We start from the raw sequence: 21,894 nt of genomic DNA, 5'->3' as shown, positions 1-21,894 counted from the left end.
CAGGCAGGTAAAGTCATCTGGAGAATTCCTGAAGGAAGAAAGGAAGACACTTGATTCAGCAGGGGAAAATAAAGAAAACACTCTCTGTAGGAGAACCCGTCTGGGTTAAAGCAAACTTAAATAGTTCAAGTTGAGTTGTATTTAGTTCCTTACTTCCCTACCCTAATAAGTACAGGGGTGGCATTTGCTGCTCCTCTGGAAGAGTGAGGGGAGGGAGGAACGTGTGGGTGTGCTTATGGCACTGTTTGCTCCAGCTAGCTAATGTTTGGTTTCCTTATCTTTGGAGAGTGTAATGGGTGTTGGTGCCAGCTTGGAGGCCACCTGATCTCAATCAGACTCTAAAGTCATTAACGAAGCTACTAGGAGGTAGGCCTCCACGTGGCCTGCAGCCAGAGCTTTAGGAAGCGGGAGTATGGAGAGAGAAAACAAACTCAACCTTGGGTTACCTAAGATGAACATCTTTACTAGAGCTCCAGAATCTGCATCACCAAGGCTCTTACTATGCTCCAAGATGTGGTCCCTTCCAGGTACCTGACCACACACAGGTCAGACTTTCCTTGTCCCCTGAGACCCAGGAAGTTCCATGGGGCAATCAGATGTGGATCCAAATACTTGGGGATGTTTATGTTTTTAGTGGTTTTTCTAGAGTTGGAGGATGAATTATGAAACAATAGCAGAAATTTGCTGAGGTGCGGTGGCTCACGCCTGTAATCCCAGCACTTTGGGAGGTCGAGGCAGGCGGATCACTGGAGGTTAGGAATTTGAGACCAGCCTGGTCAACATGGCGAAACCCTGTCCGTACTAAAAATGCAAAATTAGCTGGGTGTGGTGGCATGCGCCTGTAATCCCAGCTACTTGGGAGGCTGAGGCAGGAGAATCTCTTGAACCCAGGAGGTGGAGGTTGCAATGAGCCGAGATCACACCACTGCACTCCAACCTGGGCAACAGAGCAAGACTCCATCGCAAAAAAAAAAAAAAAAAAAAGAATAGCAGAAATTCCAGACCCTGAAAACTTGGATTTATCAGCTGACATATGGGTATTCTTTTGTAGAAACATGAGTTTCTTGTATATTAAGTGGTCAAGATGATCCCTGATGGTAATTTCTCCATAAACAGATTTTGTTAGGGCTTCATTCAGACTGTAAGATCAAATATATTATTGGGTTTAGATTAGGAGCTTGGATTTTGGAGGTTTGCTAGCTGTTTCACCTGGGCAAGATCCTTAACCTCTCTGAAGTCTCAATTTCCCAAATTTAAAAAATAATATTTTTATAATGGATTAAATGAGACATAAAGCATATAAAGTGATTGGCTTTTATTATAATTCTTTCTCTTCTTATCCCACTTAATTACATTCTTCCCATGAAGTAATGTCAGGCTCTATAAAGGCAGTTGGGGCTGTGGGCCTATATCCCTCCTCTCCACCCATCCTAAAGTCTACTACACTGCTTCTCTGTTAGAGAATATTTAATTGAGCATCTCCTGTATGTCAACTAAAAGACACAGTCTTTGCACGTAAAGGAGTCCACAGTCACTTAGAGGGAGACAAGATGAGTCAGCAAATAAATATAATCAAGTATCTTAGGTGCTCTGGCAAATGTCTAAATGGACAAGGAGTGATGAAGCAGAGCATGTTTACTTTTAGTTTGGAGAAAAGGATTAAAAGTGGATGTGTTTGAACTGAGTTTTGAGAAATGAGAATTGGCCAGGTATTCTAGAGTGTGTGTGTTGTGTGTGGGCACTCGGTGGAAGGGGAGGATTGGTGGGCATGGGTCACCAAGAAACAAGCAACAGCATGGCTTGTCAGAGACCTGGAAGAGGTTTGAAGTTGCCAGAGGATGGGATGTGTGGGGAAGGTGGTAGAGCAAGAGATAAGGTTACACAGCTAGATCATAGTCAACTCACAGAGGGTCTTGTAAGCCATACTTAGAAGTTTGGGCAATGAAAAGCCAGTAAGAGGGGAGTGGTTTGGTCAGACATATGGGTAAGTGTTATAAGGAAAATTTTTTCTCTAGTTGCAAAAATAGTTTATTTTCAATGGGGAAAAAAAACCACAAGAAAAAAATTACATATGAACTCACTACTAATACCCAACTCATAATGTACTGGAGTGAGTTTTCCAGAGAGAATAACAGAGTGTAAAAGGAAAAAAAAAGTTTTTTTCCTACTCTCTCTGCTCCCTATTTACTCAATACAGAACACTTCTTAGACCAGATGTGTGTTTTTCCCCACACACCAAGCAATTCTCCAGCAGACCCTCTCTGGGTATCCTAGAATCCAATTCTGATTCTATCTACCTGGATATAGCATCAGATCCCAGTGGTTGTGGGCTCAGTCCCACAAAACTGCTCTCACTTCAGAGGCCAATTGCAAGTCTGGGCCACCTTTATTTTTCACCAACCGGCTATAAACTGAGATTCCCTCAACTTTCTGCTGGGGTTTGATTAATTTGCTGGGATGGCTCATGGAATTCAGGGAAACATTTACCAGCTTATTAACTGTTTTACCAGTTTAGTACAAACGATATTACAAAGGATACAGATAAACAGCCAGACGAAGAGATGCACAGGGCAAGGTATGGCAGAGCAGTTGCAGAGCTTCCACGCCGTGTCTAGGTGAGCCACCCTCCTGGCGTCTCCTAGTGTTTAGCAGTCCCAAAGCTCATCAACTCTTGTTTGAGTGTTTATAGAGCTTGATGTTCAGCAACACCCTCCCTCCCCTCCTTGGAGGTTGGAGGGTAGGGTTGAAAGTTCCAATCCTCTAATCACTTGGTCTTTCTGGTGACTGGTCCTATCCTGAGACTAACTAGGGCCCCCACACTAAGTCACCTTATTAGTATAAATGCTGGAGTTATTAAAGGAGCTCATTATGAATAACAAAGATGTTCCTATCACCCAGGAAATTCTAGGGGTTTTAGAAGCTATGATAGGAACCAGGAAAAAAGACCAAAGATATTTTACATCATATCACAAGGGGAAAGGGAGCCAACATGTACTGAGCACCTACTATGTGCCAGGTACTTTATGAAGTTTATCTCATTTAATGTAACACTGAGGTTTGCTGCTCCATGTGGGTCCACAGCCAGAGGGTTTTGAAGAGGGCCTAGAAAAGGGGAAGAATAAACTCAGTCTTGCATTACAGAGGCTCCTCAACTTATGATGGGGTCACATTGTTGTAAGATGAAAATATCAACTAAGTCAAAAATGTATTTAATACACCTAACCTACCGAACATCATAGCTTAGCCTAGCCTACCTTAGACAAACTCATAACACGTATGTTAGTTTACCTTGAGTAAAATCATCTAACACAAAACCTATTTTAAAATAAAGTGTTGAATATCTCCATTTATTTATTTATTTATTTATTTATTTATTTATTATTTTTTTTTGAGATAGTCCTGCTCTGTCGCCCAGGCTGGAGTGCAATGGTGTTATCTCAGCTCACTGCAAGCGAGTCTCTTGCCTCAGCCTCCCGAGTAGCTGGGATTACAAGTGCACATCACCATGCATGTCTGGCTAATATTTTTGTATTTTTAGTAGAGTCAGGGTTTCGCCATGTTGACCAGGCTGGTCTCGAACTCCTGACCTCAGGTGATCCACCTGCCTTGGCCTCCCAAAGTGCTAGGATTACAGGTGTGAGGCACTGCTCCCGGCTGCCTGTAACTTATTGAATACTGAACTAAAAGTGAAAAACATAATAGTTGTATGGGTACTCAAAGTATGGTTTCCACTGAATGTGTATGGCTTTTACACCGTTCACAAAATCAAAAAATGGTAAGTTAGGGACTGTTTGTGTTAGGTAAACTAAGGAGAACATCTTTACAAAAGTGCCAAATATTTGCATCGCCAGGATCTAATGCTCTCACTGTGCTCCATGGCTAGATAAGATGGAGCATGGGAAGGTGGGAGGAGAAGCAACTTTGGGAAGATGAGATGAGGATAATAAGTTTTTTTGAGATGGTTGTAAGGCACACACGTGGATGTATAGGTTTAGTACTCAAAAGAGAAATCGGGGCTGGAAGTAAAAACTTTGGAATTGGCATTTACATTAGATTTAAAGCCATGAGAATAAGTGAATGTGCCCCAGAAAGACAGAAGAGAGAAGATCAAGACTAGAGCCCTAGTTGCCGGGCGTGGTGGCTCACACCTGTAATCCTAGCACGTTGGGAGGCCAAGGCAGGCGGATCACAAGGTCGGGAGTTTGAGACCAGCCTGGCCAAGATGGTGAAACCCTATCTCTACTGAAAATACAAAAATTAGCCAGGTGCAGTGGCAGGTGCCTGTAATCCCAGCTACTCGAGAGGCTGAGGCAGGAGAATCACTTGAACCTGGGAGGCAGAGGTTGCAGGGAGCCGAGATCGTGCCACTGCACTCTAGCCTGGGCGGCAGAGCAAGACTGTCTCAAAAACAAAAAAACAAAACAAAACAAAAACAACAAAAAACAGAACAGACCCCTAGGGAATGCCAGAATTTAAGAGGCAGAGCAAAGGAGATATCACTAGGGCCTGTGAAGGAGGGTCAAAGAAGAACCATGAAAGAAAGATCCTGGAATTCACCAGCTGTCAAATGTCACACAGGCCAATCAAGATGAACAGTGCAAAGAGGACACAGGGTTTTGCTATTTCTCAGTGGGAGCTTTGCCTGGGCCCTTTATGAAGTGGGATGCAGGGAGCCTCACTGCAGCAGGTGGAAGAATGGATGGAAAGTGACAGTAAATGCAGTCTGTACTTTTAGAGAGCTTGACTATGATGGGAGAGGGTTTTGTGGTTGATTGATTTGTTTTGCTTTTAAAGACTGGAGAAAATAGCATATTTTTATGATAGAAAGGAGCCAATAGTGGCTAAACATGAAGACTGGAGAGAGGGAATAACCAAGGTTGCAAAGTTCTACAGCAGTTTTTCTCAACCAGGGACATTCAATATCTGGAAACATTTTTGGCTGTCACAACTGGGTAGAGGAGTTGTTACCAGCATCTGCTAGATAGAGTCCAGGGATGCTGCTAAATATCCTTTAATGTACAGCACAGCCCCTCATGACAAAGAATTATCTGGCCATTGCCAACAATGTGGAGGTCAAGAAACCCTATTCTAAAGGAAGAAAAAACAGACCAAGAATGCAAGTGATAGGATTAGCTTCCACCTGATATAACTCAATGCATATTTGTTAAATAAATTAATGAATTTAAAATTCCATAAATAGATTCCATCCTGTTTCCTTTCATCTGGAAGCCCTATAACTTAAGCATGGCATGAAAAATTTGAATACTATGTAGGTACTACAGACTCAAAGATAAGACACAAGCTCATACTCTAAGTTTTGAATAAAATGATGCTGCCTAGAGAATTCAGGGAAGCCTTGGAAGATGGGAATAGAGAAATAAAATTGACTTTTATTGACTGTCCACTTTATATAAGCACTTAAAATATGCTTTTATACAAGCACTTTATTTAGTTGTGTGATTTAATATACACCACACTCCGGTGAGTGAGATATTAGCTCCATTAACTAGGGAGGAAACAGAGTCACAGAGGTCAAGTTAACTTGTCCAAGGTCACTCATCTAGTGAGAAATGGAACCAAGATTTGAACCCAGTTAAGTCTCACCCTAAAGTCTAAGTTGTTTCCATTGTACTATGCTGTCTTCATGCAATAACCAAGTCAAGTGACATCTCAGCCTTGAATGATGAGCAGGAATTTGCAAAACAAAGAGAGGGGAAGAGAGGACTGGGCATTCCAGATATTATGGAGCACATGCAAAGGCCCTGAGGTATGAAACAGTCGTTTGGTGAGGCTATGTGACTGAAATAAATCGCACAGGGCAGGGCAGGGGCAGAGGTGGACCACAAGGGGTGGAGAAGTACCATGGCAGCCATGCAGCTAAGTATTTTCTAGAAGTCAGCAGCTCTTAATTTTAGCCTTTCCTGATGCTGTTCAAATAATTGAGCCTCCCTATCCTCTGTTTTACACTGTTTTTCTTTTGCCCAGTACTATATTTTTCATATTCCAAGCACGGAGGTGTCTAAATATTGGTTTAGGGTTTAGTAAATCTTTTTCTTTCCTATGACAGCAAAAACGAGCTATGTAACTTACAACTCCCTTGACTGAGACATTCATTTTACAAGCAAAGTGAGTTATGGATTAATTTGGGAATACTTAAGCTCCGGTTAAGCAGCAGTGGGCACACGATTGCCTAGAACATAAAACCAGGACAGTCAGGGAGCATCTCTAGCTTGTTAACTGTAATGCCAGATAAATGTCACCCTCTGCTCAGGCTTTTTAATCATTTATTAAAAAAATAAAAAGTACTCAGTTGTACTTCCTAAGGCATTTCCTGTTTAGAGGGTGTGTATTCTAACAGCTGTGTTACAAAGTGTGACCTAAGAGCTTTCAGACTGCTTGTCCTTTGAAGCTACTGAGTGCCAAGCTAGGGGATTACTCCCACCTAGGCCAGAGCCTGGTCTCCTGGCCTGAACCTGGCTATCTTGGGTTCCCAGCTCCTACAACCATACAGTCTGTAATAACTGCAGAGGATGAAGGGTGCATGGAGGTCTAGAGGCCAATTCACTTTCATGGAAGTATAATTTAATTGGAAAGTGGGAAAGAATAATGTTTACAAAGTATCTTGCAGAGATTTCTATATTTCCGGGTCACAGAGCAGAGGCTGACAGGCACAGATCACCACTGAACCTCTAAACATTCCTGTTCTCCCCCACCCCCAATGTCTTTCCCTGTCCTGGAAAAGTGCAAAAAGGCAGTATACATCCCAGGCTGCTGGACATATGCCCAATTATTCTCTAGGGCAAGAAGTCTACCCCTGATAGTGATATATATAAATGCTCATGCTTTAAAAAAAAAAAAAAAATACAGCGAGTTTAACCAGGCGCAATAGTTCACATCAGTAATCCCAGTGGCTGGGAAAGCTGAGGTAGGAGGATCACTTTTAGCCCAGGAGTTTAAGGCTGCAGTGAGCTATGATTGCGCCACTCCACTCCAGCCTGGGCGACAGAGCAAGACCCCATTAAAAAAAAAAAAAATACAGTCAGTTTAAGCACGATGTATCATTTTCAGGTAATGAGTTCACTAATCTCTACTCCAGTTTATTTTTAAAATACGCAGTCATAGTTTCACAATTTCTACGTAAGTCTCATTTCACACAAAAGATTAATGCATAAAATTGTTTAAAATAGCATTATTTACACTGAAAATCTGAATTGCAAAAAAAACTGAACTAAAAAATAGACAAAAAATTAAATGCAATTTACAATCACAAGAGAATGGGTAAAGAAAGTTATGGTACATTAACAGTAGATATTTTGCAGCTATTAATCGTTATACTTAACAAGAGTAATAGTAACACTAGGAACAATTATATAATAATGTTGAATAAGCAAAACAAGATACACAACTGTCTATACAATTGTTATTTCTTTTTTTTTTTTTTTTTTTGGAGACAGAGTCTCACTCTGTTGCCCAGGCTGGAGTGCAGTGGCGCGATCTCGGCTCACTGCAACCTCCGCCTCCCAGGTTCAAGTGATTCTTCTACCTCAGCCTCCCTAGTAAGCTGGGATTACAGGCACCCACCACCATGCCCAGCTAGTTTTTGTATTTTTAGTAGAGATGAGGTTTCACCATGTTGGCCAGGCTGGTCTTGAACTCCTGACCTCAGGTGATCCGCCCGCCTCGGCCTCTCAAAGTGTTGGGATTACAGGTGTGACCCACTGCACCTGGCCACAATTGATATTTCAACTGTGAATGTCATGCATAGAGAAATGATTGGAGATGTACAACAAGATGTACCACAGATTAATTTTACCACCAGAAAAGGCCAAATCTCCCTGTCTGTTTGCTTGGGCTGCTATAACAAAATACCTTACACTGGGTAATTTATAAACAACAGAAACTTACTGCTAATAGTTCTGGAGACTGGGTAGTCCAAGATCAAGGTGCCAGCAGACTCAGCATCTAGTGAGAGCCGGTTCTTCATAGATGGTGCCTTCTGTGAGTCCTTACAAGACAGAAGGAGCAAGAAAGCACCCTCAAGCCTCTTTTATAAGGGCACTAATCCTATTCATTCAGGTGGAGCCCTCATGACTTAATCACTTCCCAAAGGTACCACCTCTTAATACTATTACACTGAGTATTAGGCTCTAACATATGCATGTGGGGGGACACTGCATTCATACTGTAGATAAAAGGAGCCGAAGAAACAAACAGCCTCTCACATAGTGTTGTTTACATCCTTCTAATGTCTCTAGAGAAATTCATATATAAATAGGGAATACTTTATATGCCTGATGTGGCCGGTGACCAGAATGCCATTATTTAGGAAGAGTAGAAAAAGTAGCAGCTCTGATAACTAAGGAAAAAAATAAACCCACAAATATGAGGCTTATTCAGTTAAAATACCAAACCTAGGAGGATGAGCTTCAACTGCTGGCCATAAAAATCTCACTACAAGAGTCTACAGCTTTCCACTGCAAAACTAGAAAATTAAATATCTTTCATCTTTATTTTCACACCCTTTACTGTATTTTCTTACTAATATTAGGAGCCGCAGATGGCAAATCAATAGATTGTTTCTATGATAGCATGGACCAAAAAGAATGGTGTAGAAAGAGATAAGTCTGTCTCTAGCTATTCCATCGTGGCTTCATCAATTGGACAGGGTGAATGTCACCTCTGTTGCCGATTTAATCCTCCTCTTTCAAGTCTGGACACCCGCATTCCTCAACTATCCTAGCTCCAGGGGAGGACTAACAGGGAGGGAATTTGTTTTTTTAGGTATTGAAAGAAAATCACATCAAATAATAAATTACTCTCTATATCTCTTTTAAAACTGTCTCATGTGTCTTTAAAATGTCATGGGAAAAATAAAAAGGTACACTGAGAGAGTATGCTCAATGAAATATTTAAACCATAAAGGCAGCAAGGCCGGTGATTAAGGAGATTAAATAGATCTGGATGATGGATACAAATCAGAAGCATGTTGTCAAAGATTAGTAGATATTAAAGCTCTTTATTGTCCTTCCAACAGAAAAAAAAAAGCAGTAATACGGTTTTTAGTGTCAGTCTGAGCCATCAAGCCATTATGTAATTTTTATCTTTTCTTACTCCTTTTGCCATGAGGCAAGACAATTTATTTCCCCTGTAGTAAATAAATTTCCTCTGCCTCAAACATGCTCTGAATGTAATCCTGGGCTAGCCACCCACCTCTTAGGATTCACTTTCCTCATTTGCTAAAGGAGGGAATTGGTTCTCATAGTTCTGACATTCTGTGTTTCTCTGAAAGATGTTTAGAGAGTTCTAGGATGTGAGTTATCATATATCATCTACACTAAGACACATTTAATTATAAGATAAGCCATTATTTTATGTACTACTAACAAAAAAAAGACCCTGCCAACTAAACTATGACACAATACCCTAACTATAGCCCTGTGACCTCGGGATTCATCACACCAGCCTCTCATGCTTTGAAATAAAGGACAATTCCTGCCACCCTCCATTGCATTGCTTGGTTGATTTTAGACAGTTCATTTGTATGTATCTCACTAATAAAACAACACAATTTTGCTTGTAGGTATCTTTCTTTCTCAGGTCCCATAAAACTCTTGATTCTTGTTCTTTTCAGAATAATATATGGAACTGCAATCATTTCTCTGATGATGAATATTTGCTTCACTAGTATCAAATTCATGCCCCACTATGTTCATGCCTTCTACAAATACGGGAATCATAGTGTAATTTTTTTATAATTTAAACAACAAGTAAGCTCAACATGTTATTACCAATAGTGTCCTTAACTGAATGGAAGTCGTGACAACATGAACAGCTATGACTAATTTTGAACCTGGGCAGAGCAGGACAACTACATCATGACTACAGTCTAACTGACATCCCTACTGACTTCAGAGATGTTAAAAAACAACCAGGAACCTGGGCAACATTGTGAAACCCCATCTCCACAAAAAACACAAAAACTGGCCATGCATGGTGGCATGCACCTGTAATCCCAGCTACTCAGGAGGCTGAGGTGGGAGGATTGCTTGAGCCCAGGAGGTCAAGGCTGCAGTGAGCTGAGATTGTGCTACTGCACTCCACCCTGGGCAACAGAGTGAGACCACATCTCAACAACAACAAAAAAGTGGAGGATGGTGGCAAGGAGAAAAATATGTGGTTTAGAACTGATGAATTGAGATGTCTTCTTCGCCTCCAATGAGAGAGGAGTGGCATATAGCAAGTGTTCCCTAAATATTTGCAGGTTGTTGAAGGACTGAATGAAAGTATAGATGAAAGGATGAATGAAAAAACAAACAAGTAGCTAACTGGGAATGTTGAGAAGGCACTTTACTGCCTTCTTTGAGATTGCTTCTTATGGCAAACTGCACTGCAGTCTTGAATCACCACGGCTGGCTAAAATCATGGCGACCCAACCTTCACCTAAGACTCTGGAATCTGATTCACATTCACCTCCCAGCCCCTGCTAACCTCTCATGCCTCTATCAGACTGAGAAACTAAATGCTAAGGTCCACGTAGAGGACTCAATGTAACACAAGAGCTTACATTTCCTTGACTCCTCAACACCAGTGGCCTTGCCTTCTTATCCTCCCCTGCAGCTGCTCTCAGCCCTCCTCCTCCTTGTCCTTGTTTTTCCACCATTCTATGACATCCCATCCCTGCATATCAACTTCCTGCCTTCTGCATCCAGGTGGCTACAAGCAATTATATAGATTCATTTGCTCCAACTTTAGATGACTCTCAAGCTGCTGCTAACCTGTTCCTTCTGTCATTCTTCTCAACAGCTCTCTCACGCATTCTCTTTTTTTCCTTAAACCCTCAACACCTTCATCACCTGCAACTTCAGTAAATCATCTTTCTACTTTATGAGAAAATTAAAGCTATCAGGTCGGAACTCCCTGAGCTCCATCAACAACACCTAAAAACTCTTAGTCTAATTCTATCCCTTCTTTCTCTCCTCTCAGGACATTTTCTCTAGTTCAAAACTAATCCCTCCATCTGACCTCTGCCTACGCCTCAGGAAACTGTTACTCTATTCGTTATCCTCTCTATCTCCTTTACTCCAAGCTTCCCCTCTACTTGATCTTTCCTGGCAAAATATAAATATTATCATCTCTAATCTAAAAACAACTTCCACTCGCCCACTCTTCTCTTCTAGCTCTTAGTCATTTCTCTCTTTTTCAAAGCCAAGTTTTTTAAGTCTACCTATTATTGTTGCCTCCACTTTCACCTCCCATTCACTTACAAATCTAGTGCAATCTGGCAAACATGTTCACCATGCCAACAAAATTGTTCCCTAAAGTCACTAATTACCTGCACAGGGCTATCCTTATCTCACTTGACCTCTCTACAGTATTTAATGCTGTGAAATATTCCCTCCTCAACATCTGTTCCTTTTGGTTATTGTGATACTGTTCTCTCTTCCTTTTTCATGTCCTTCTCTGTTTTATTCTTTGGTCAGACAGAAAAAAAGTTTTTGCTTTCCCCAGTCTACTTATGAGTTCTCTTTGGTGGTCACAAATACACTATTTCAGCTTCTGCATATGACCCACAGCCTCAAATCTCTATGCCCAACTGAAACTTCTCTCTGCATTGATGATAACAGGTCTCAAACTCATCATCTTCCCCCATAAGCCTGCTTCTCTTCCTGCCTCAGGTGTCAAGCCATGCACACAGGTGTCAAGCTGGAAATGCGTCCCTTCCTTTAGACGTGCCCCTCCTCACCCACACATCTGATTGGTTACTTAGGCTTTTAGAGCCTGTAAGCCACCCTCTCTGTAATCCACTTCTACTGCTTCTACTTTAGCTGAGGCCCTTGCCATTTGTCACATGGATCATCATAGTGGGCTGCTGGGTGTTTCTTCTCTAATCTATCTGCCACACTGCTGCCACATACCACATTACTACCAGAATAATCTTTCTAAGATGCAAATCAATCAGATCATGTTTTTTCCCTATTTAAAAATACTTCAATTGTTCTTCCAGTAGCTTTCAGGATGGAATTAAAACACGTAACACACAAGATCCCCCATGATACGCCCCTGCCCACATCTTTAGCCTCTTATTCCACCAGGTACCTCTAATGGCTTCCTGTTTTCTGATCACACTTGACTGTATACACATGACGTTTCATGCCCCTGAGCTTCCTCTGGGGATACTCTCTACCTTCTTATCTCTGGCCCAGCTTACTAACTGCTGAACATCCCTCTCAAGCATCTCTTCTCTAGGAAGCTTTAACTACTTCAACCCACTTGGGAGCCTCTCTTCCATTCTAGAAGAGCAACTGGTGCATACCCCTATCACCTCTATTATCATTAATGATTTGTTTATACGTCTGCACTAGAATATACCCTCCATGAAAGCAAAGACTGTATGTTTTTGGCTGAAGGTGTTATAAAAGTTAGCATTAAATGAATGACTAAATGAATAAACCACTGAGCTTTTGGGTCTAAAAACAAGGTCAAGTGAATAAGGTATTTTTTATAATCAAGACAGAGTAAAACTTTTAGAAAAATTAAGTAGTGATAACAGTGAAAGAACTGTAAAAGAAGTGCTTTATTATAATTAGATATCTATATTTATATCTTTCTCTAAATTGTATCATCCCCTTAAATGTGTTAACACAGCTATTATTGTTTTGGTGTCTTGATGATATTTTAATTTTAAGTGAAGAAACTAATTTATTAGTTTTAACATCTGGATCCAAACTCCTAATAAAATAATTCAAGTGGAGCCAATGTACCTGAAACACAATCTGGACACTATAGTATACCTTAGGCAGTTCAGGTTTTCTTACCAAATACCTTAACCGGGTATTTCAATTTCTCCAAAGCCAGGCATAGTGGCACATGCTTGTAGTCCCAGCTACTCAGGAGGCTGAGGCAGGAGGATTATTTGAGCCCAGGAATTCAAGTCAAGCCTAGGCAACATAGCAAGATTCTGACTCTATAAGATAATAAAATAAAATGTTTCCAAGATTTTATCCCAACATACCTTTCACCATTATTCAGCACTAAATCTACATTCAAGTTAAATTAAACTTCTAAACACTCCCTGAAAATGCTCCACATTTTCCCAATGTGTTATTTCCTCTATATGGGCCTTAATTCCTTACACTGAGAATCTCTTTGCTCCATTTCTACCTCTTTAAATACTAAGTCCAACTCCATGCACATACAGTTTTCTGATTCTTTTCAGAGAGATTTTGTGCCTTTTATCGCATCCAGTTTTATTTATTTATTTATTTTTATTAATTTATTTTTGCAACAGGGTCTCACTTTGTCACCCAGGCTGGAGTACAGTGGTGCTATCATGGCTCACTGCAGCCTTGAACTCCTAGTTCACTGAACTAGAACTTCACTTGAACTAGATCACCTAGATCACTTGAACTTAAGTGATCCTTCCACCTCAGCCTCCTGAGTAGCTGGGACTACAGGCACATGTCACCATGCCCAGTTAATTTTTGCTTTTGTTTTTGTTTTTTGTAGAGATGAGGTTTTGCCATGTTGCGCAGGCTGGTCATGAACTCCTGGGCTCAAGGGATCCTTCTACCTCAGTCTCCCAAAGATTCGGGATTACAGGCGTGAGCCACTGCACCCGGCCTACTATACTTTCTAATTATTTGTTTTTTCTTACATTGGGACACAGCTGATTTTTGCATTTTAATCTTGTTTCTATGGATTTTGCTGAACTCTCTTAATAGTTTGTAGATTGTCTTCGATTTTCTATGTAGATAATCACATTGATTGTGAATACAGTAGTTTGTTTCTTCCTTTCAAATCCTTAGGCATTTAATTTTTTTATCTTATTACTGCCTGCTAGGACCCCCAGTACTAAATTTAATAGAGGTAGTGATGGTGGACATTCTTGTCTTATTCTTGACTTGAAGAATGCTTCTAACAAATATTTAACCATTAAGCATGCATACTAAGCATATTATTTGCTGTAAATTTTGGATGAATATCCTTTATCAAGTTAGGGAATTTCCCTCTGTAATGATTAGCTAAGAATGTTTACTGTGAATTAAATTTTATAAAATGTTTTCTCTGCATCCATTAAAATAATTTGAATTTTTTCTCCTTTAATGTATAAATGTATTAAATTATAATAATACATTTTCTAATGGTCCTTTTTTTTTTTTTTTTTTTTAAGAGATGGGGTCTCATTTGGTTGCCCAGGTTGGTCTTGAACTCCTGAAAGTGATCCACCCGCCTCGGCCTCCCAAAGTGCTGGGATTACAGGTGTGAGCCACTGCGCCCGGCCTCTCCAATGTTCTAATATTATATTCTGGGATAAGCCCAAAGGGATCACAAATATTAGCTTTAATGCATTACTAGATTTAATTTTCTATTATTTTGTTTAGAATTTTTACTTCTGCATTTATGAGAGATTGGTCTATAATTCTCCTTGTCTGGTTTGGTATCAAAATTCTGCCAGCACTATAAAATAAGTTACAGTCATTTCTTCCTTTTCTATTATCTGGAATAGATCATATAAGATTATGATTATCTTGTTCTTAGGTGTTTGGCAGAATTGCTTATAAATCCCTTTAGCCCTGGTATGTTTTGTTTTTGTAGGTAGATTTTAAACTACCAATTCAACTTTTTAAAAATAGCTATAGCTTTCTAATTAGATTTTCTGTTTCTTCTTGAGTCAGTTTTGTAAGTTTTCTTTTTCTAGGGAACTGGCCATTTCACATAAGTTTTCAAATTTAGTTGCATGAAGTTTATAATCATCTCCTATTGTTTAAAAAATGTTACCTATGTAGTGATTTTCTTTTTTTAATTCCTGTCAGTTTTATTAGTCTTTTCAAAGAACCAGCTTTTTGTTTTCCTGATCCTTTCTATCATAACTTTGTTTTAAATTTTATTAATTTCTGCTCTGTTAATACTTCCTTCCATTTACTTTCTTGTGTGTATGCTATTGTTCCATTATTCAATGTCTTGAGGTGGACATGTGGCTCATTAATTTCCAGTGTTTCTTCTTTACTAAATAAACATTTTAAAGCTTTTGTAAATTTCTCTGCGTAAGTTTTGGAATATATTTCATTATTTAGCTCTCTATATTATCTAACTTTAGTTATAATTTGTTCTTTTATTTAGGACTTAATCACAATTGATTTATTCCTAAAGTTATTTAGAAGTGTTTTAAAATATCTGAGCGCATGATGTTATTAAAGCTTTTTTTAAAAACTGATCAGATAACATGATCTATATGATACTGACTTGTCTGGGCTGAGACGGTGTCATGATGTCACCAGAGACCTGGATCCTTCTATCTTTCTGTTCTGTCATCCTAATTCATGGCTTCCATCACAGACCTTTTTTGTATTTCCCACTGTTTTCAGTAAAATGGTTTGCACATAGCAGCTATAGGGTACATCCTACATCATGCTACATAAGAAAGATTTAACAGCCCAAACAATAATCATGAGATTTATCATGAATCAGTCTCATTAGCTTTTCTCTTTCAGAATTCAGAATTCGAAGTTCAGAGCCCCATTTTGGATTTGCTCATCAGAGGTCTGGACTCTATCCCACGCCCCAGCTCTGGACCTCGAGGGCTGGCTCCAACATTAGGCATTTGGGGGATATTTATTAGATTAAAGAATACATAATTAGAAAAGAATGAATACTCCCTGCATGCTAATCCTGCTAGCCCCAAACTAGAAACGGATGGCAAATGTCACAAATAGTAATTCAATACTCTTTCTAAAGAGATTGGAACACAGTCTACAACAAGGCAGGCTTATAATGCAAGCAGAAGCATCACGTGCTGCACATTCTTGGGGAGAACAATTTAAGGAAAATTAATTTCTAAACAATAACATTCTGAAAGCCTCTCAAACATATATGTTCACCAATCTCCTGGCTGACCTGTCACAAAGGGTCACTGTTGTTCACAGCACAAGCAGTCTGTCTACTCAGGACAGCAGCCACTTAACCCCAGATATTGTCCACAGAGCAAATCTAGGTATATGAGCCAAAGGCACATGTATATTGGGGAGCAGGAAATCTGAAGTTTAGGGTAAATGATTTCTATCATGTTCTGTAGGCCACGCTTGACAGTCCTGTAACTGCACCCTTCCACCTTGCTTTGGCCAAGTTAACACAGCTTGGGTGTGGTTGCTCATAAATATTCCCAAAGAGCAATGACGATTCTTTTGGATTCCTGAACACACCATCTCTGTTGTGGGAGAACTCTGGGGTATGTTTCCAGCTCTCTCAATGAAGTTTTAATCAAAGCACTGTTTCCTTCCCGTTGTTGCTTTTGGAATGGCCTTGTTCTCTGAGTCCTAGCTTTGACAACAGCAACTGTGCTGAACTTTTCCACAGCAGCTTTTGGATTTCTGCCCCACCCCCTCCCATCTGCACGCCCCCATTTCCTCTCTTCTCTGTTTTGGCTCTGCGTGGCTCTTCTGAGTAAAGTGGCTGAAGAGTAATGAACCCAAAATACCTAAGTAACAAATGAGTCACCACACTTCCACAGAAGAGCTCTGAGGATCAGTGGGTGTGTTGGGGGGTAAATAGCAGAGGAGGTGGCTGCCCAGAGAGAGGGAGAGAGAGAAAAAATAGAAACAAAACGAGCAAGTTGGCAGAGGTGGCTGAGAGCAGCTGAGTGGGTGGAGGGGGCGGGGAGCTGGGTTGTGTTGGCTTGCAAAGGTGAGATCAGTGCTGTGGCTTGTCACACCCTGGCTGACTCAAGCTAAGCCCAGGCCCCTCGGGAACTGCTAACACTGGGCTGTCTAGTAAAAATCAGCTAGACAAGTCGCCTAACTGCTGTTCTCTTGTGTTTACAAGTTCTGAGTTGTAGGGCTTGGAATTCTTTGTTCAAGTTGCTGCAAAGCTGCTAATTAGGAACCTGCAATGATATTGCTCCAGGGCCATTCCCTTTCTGGTTATATGGTATCTGAGTGATAAGAGTCAGGGCAGAATTTAAATTTCTTCTTTGTACTTTTTTGTTTGTTGGGAATGTTTAGAATGCATCCTTTTTTCAAAACCTTATCTTGAAGTGTAGTTGTGGAGCTGGATCGCCACCTCAAAGCTAAGGCTCCAGGCAGCATTGATCCTGACCATGCCCAGCACCCTAAGAGGATGAGGCTCTGCTGAGACATCCTGGGATGCTGCCCCATAGGGCCAGCTTTGCTTAGAAGCCACTGGGAATTTGTCCTGGCAGCTTAAGTTATGACTCCTACTTTTTTTTATTTTTATTTTTTTTTACCTTTCTAAGTAAAAAAGGAGTGGAATAGGCAGAGCCCTTGGAACAAGACAAATGGTCTGATTTCATGAGGTTCTGCCTGGCCAGCCCACAGTGGACTTTTAATCTGTCACAAAAAAAACCAGAAAGAAAACCCATGTGTGCAAAGAACAAGGCCTAAGATTCATTCAGGACTGTTAATGTGAAATGACCTCCGGGAGAATCTTTTGAAAAAAGAATTATAAAATGTCCCCTGAGACAGGTGGTCTCAGATCACGAGGATAACAGGATTTGATCACAAGCTGTCTGGTTTTCTCTTAGGTCAAAACCAGGAAGTTCAGGGACTAGCTTACAAACAGAGGAAAACAAAATAAGTTGATTTGGATTTTTAAGCCTCCAGCAACGTTTCACTTCACTTGACCCTGCAGTGGGGGCTGGTGTCAGCCTTTGGTTTTATCTTCTGCAGTTCTCCCACCCCTATCCCGCATAAGTATAAAACCAGATGCCACGACTTGGAAAGAGCAAAATTTGATCTTGAGAGGAAGTGGGAAAATGTAAAACTAACACAGCTTTGGCAGCTAGAAAGAAACAACTATAGCCCCTGCAAAGAAAGATTCACACCCTAGGCAACATAGTGAGACCGCATATCTACAAAAAATAAAAAATAAAAGAATTAGCAGGGTGTGGTGGTGTGAGCCTGTAGTCCCAGCTACTTGGGAGGCTGAGGCAGGGGAATTGCTTGAGCCCAGGAGGCCAAGGCTGCAGTGAGCTGTGATCATGGCACTGTGCTCCAGCCTGGGCAAGAGAGATAGACAAAAAATGGAAGGAAGGAAGGAAGGAAGGAAGGAAGGAAGGAAGGAAGGAAGGAAGGGGAAAGGGAAGAAGGAAGGAAGAAAGAAAGAAGGAAAGGAGGGAGGGAAGGAAGGAAGGAAGGAAGGGAGGAAGGAAGGAAGCAAGGAGAGCGAGAAAAGAAAAAGAAAAAAACAAAGACCGAGACCAAAGACTTGATAAAGGTGAACTTTCTGAACCCATAAAGTTCCTTAAGTGCTGCCTCTGCTTATTTTGTCTTCTGCTCACCTGAGCCCACTGATGAATAAATGAAAATCTTTGGAAATGATTCATGAAAATCATCACAAGGAAGCATATTCTTGGCCTCTGAAGTCTTCATTTCAAAATGAAGTTTATAGTTTAAGACTATAAACAATACACGATTCTTATAAAAATAAAAGTAGAAACAAAAAATATTAGCCATAGTTCCAACCCTCAAATGTTAACACTTCAGTGTGTTTCCTTCCAGTTCTCTTATAGGCATATAGACTTATTCTTGTAACACAGTTGCACTCATTCTGTATATATGGAATTGTGTATGCTGCTTTTTGCTAAATATATATTACTGTTATCATATAGAAAATTATGCAACCATCATTATTAATAGTTGCCTAATAACCAATACAGTTAATCAGCCCATCTTCCCCCACTATGTTTTGGACATTAAATTTGTATTCAGCTTTTTAAACTATAAGTCTTGATTTAATTAATGTACGAAATTTAGAGCTTTTTGAATCAGCCCCACTACTTAGCCATGTAGCAAATCTTACCAATATCTGGACCAGCAACCTGAAGGCTGCAGGAGGAACCTATAGGACAATCAGAGGGAGGTACTAGTACAGATTCCTCGGGCTGTAGGAGTTTCTGGTACAGGGGTCTTGAAGGACAAAGAAATTGCCTGAGGTAAGGTCACCAGCCCTCTAGCTGTGTATTCCCTGTCCAATGTCACCCACAAGCCTCATTTCCAGCTCAACATCTTCAAGCATCCTAGAGAATAGAGATGACATTTTCAATGAGTGAAAAAAAACAGTAAAACAAAGGACAGGGATAACACATGGCAAAGCTGAGGATCTTTTTTGTTTTAACATAAAGGGTCATATTGTCTCTTATTCTCATTTCTTATTGGAGCATTCTGACATCTTTATTTTGGGCTTCCCTGGTTAGGTTACCTGCTGGAGAGGTGTGTTTAGAGCTGCAGTTAGGGCAGCAAAAGCAGAGAGAGTTGGCACCAGTGAGGATGGGCAGAGTTGGCTATGGATATAATCCATCATTTGCCAAATAGCTCAAAGTTGTATGAATATCATTAACTATTTCATGTAAATGCTGTTTTTTTTTTCAAGAGCAAGTCCTGTTTCATAGAAAATATAGTTCCCGAGCATAGTAAAGGAGCATGTGCTCCATACTAAGCACTTCTAAATGATTATTTCATTTAAGAATCTCAACAATTCAGAGTTAAGTGCTCTCTTCTCCAGTTTGCACATAGGACAATTAAACAGCAGAAAAGTAAAATAAGTTGCCAAGGGGACTTGCTAATAAATGTGTGAGCCAACATTAGAACATAGAGCTGACTTCAAAGTTTGTGATCTTTGCTCTACATTATGCTGCCTCCCTTGTTAAACCTAACAGATAAACATACGTGCAATTTTAAAAAAGAGTTAATGCTTATTGATTAAAGGCAGGACTTTCTCTGGGATCCAGGAGTCACCATTATGGGTAGACAGGATCATTTACAACATTCTTTTGAGGGGCCCTTTAAAAAAAAAATGACTACTGGGTCCAGCCAGGTCAACAATGGATGAGGAACTCTTCCATGGAGTTCTGAAAGGCCCTACAGAGGCTCTGACAACAAGGAGGCCACAGGACAGCTTCCACCTCCCAGTTTTTCCTAGGCCAATCCTTGGGACATAGTATGGTTGATGGAAATGGAAACTATTGCTTCTTGGTGCATTTTTTAAAGGAATGGTTAAATTATAACGTAAGAGTCTGTTTTCCCACTAGACTTGAGTTTTATAATATCAGGGACCATGTCTGTCTTCTTCATTGCCATAGTCCCATTCCTTGTACAGTGCTTGGTCCATAGCAGATGATCTTAGTCCATTTGAGCTGCTATAACAGAATGCCATAGAGTGGGTAGCTTATGAACATCAGAAATTTATTTCTCATAGTTCTGCAGGCTGGGAAGTCCCAAATCTGCAGTGCTGAGAGATGTGGTGGCTGGCGAGGGCCCACTTCCTGGTTCATAGATGGCAGTCTTCTCACTGTGTCCTCACATGGTAGAAGGGGTGAGGAAATTCACCAGAGTCCTTTTTATAACAGCATAGCACTAATTCTCCTCTTAAGGGCTCTACCCTTATAACCTAATCACCTTCCAAAGGCCTCACCTCTAAATATCATCACATTCAGGATTAGCTTTCAATGTATTGATTTGGGGTTAGGGGGTCATAAGCATTCATTCTATAGCATAGATGCTTAATTAAGTTTGTTGAATGAATAAATAAATGAAAATATTATCCGGGCGAAAGGTGTGGGCTGGAGTTAAGGATGGCTCATGGTCAATGCCTGCATATAAATGTATTCCTCAAGATGTGTGGTCTGAATTGAGGTGGCCTAAGTCAAGATATGTCAGGAGTATATGTAGTCAGTTTCCACTTTTTAATATCCATGATAAGCCCTTGGTCACAAGCATGAAGCCATCTGAAATGAGGAGTGAAGAGTTTCCTTTTTTCCCCTGTCATTGCAGCACGGAGTGAAGAAAAACTTTATTTTTCTTACTTCTCCTTGATTCCTCAATCAAACTGGATTTATGTTAGGCTTAGGAAGACAATCCCTACTACACAGAGTGTTTATAGGATCCTGCTTGTTTCCCAAAGGGAGAATTGGGACTGAAAGTGTGCATTAAGCCCAGTCTTTAAGCAATTAATATTGTGCCCAAGAAATCAAAAGCATGAACATTACAAGTGGATTTTGTCATAATCCTACATATCCCAAATGTGTATACTCCAGGAAAGTCCAGATCCCCAACAGAAGCCCATCTGCTATATTTCTAGTGTGACACTCCTCTGTTTATATTTGCTCATTTCTCTTACAGAGTGCCAGGAAAGAAAAAGCGATATTTAAAAAATTCATCTGCTAGTATTTATGCAAACACATTTCTCTCCAAGTGTGGGTTGAGCAATGTGAGTAAAGCAGACATAAATGCCTCCGACAGACCACAGAGCAATTTTCATAAAGAAAGGGGAGAAATATACACCTAGAACAATTGAAGTTGGTGGTGGAGGGGTGGGAACTTTCCTCTGACCAGCAACACTCAACAGGGGAGACATTCTAGGTCTCATGCCCCAGACTTGGAGGCTCATTTGAACCATTAATGACTCTATTGAGTTTCTACTATGTGCTAGCCAGTTTGGAGATTATAAAAGCTTAAGACTCCTCGTTGAGAACATAATAGTAAATAATTATAAGACAGCATACTACTGACATAGGAAAAAGGGGAAGAAACACTGTGAGCCTCAGTTAGGTGCCACTCTTTGCTAAGTGTTTCACATATATTATTTCATTTAATTCTCACAATTATCCTATGATGTAATCATCCTCCTTTTTCAGACAAGGCTCACAGTGGCCATACAACTTGCTCAAGATTATATAACTTAGGCTATTTTGAAAATCCCTGTTCTTTCTGCTATACCATACATAAGATGTTTCCATGGTTTATAAGCAAATGTTATATATGTTTGGAATCTAAATAGCTAACATTTGTTGAGTGCTTACTATGAGACAGGCAAAAGTCTTTTTTATATATGTTAACAGATTTAAACTTTGTAACAACCCTAGGAGGTAGATACTGTTATTAT

This window comes from Pan paniscus, chromosome 1, assembly GCF_029289425.2.
Source record: "Pan paniscus chromosome 1, NHGRI_mPanPan1-v2.0_pri, whole genome shotgun sequence".
Classification (NCBI taxonomy): Eukaryota; Metazoa; Chordata; class Mammalia; order Primates; family Hominidae; genus Pan; species Pan paniscus.
This window is presented reverse-complemented; position numbering follows the sequence as displayed.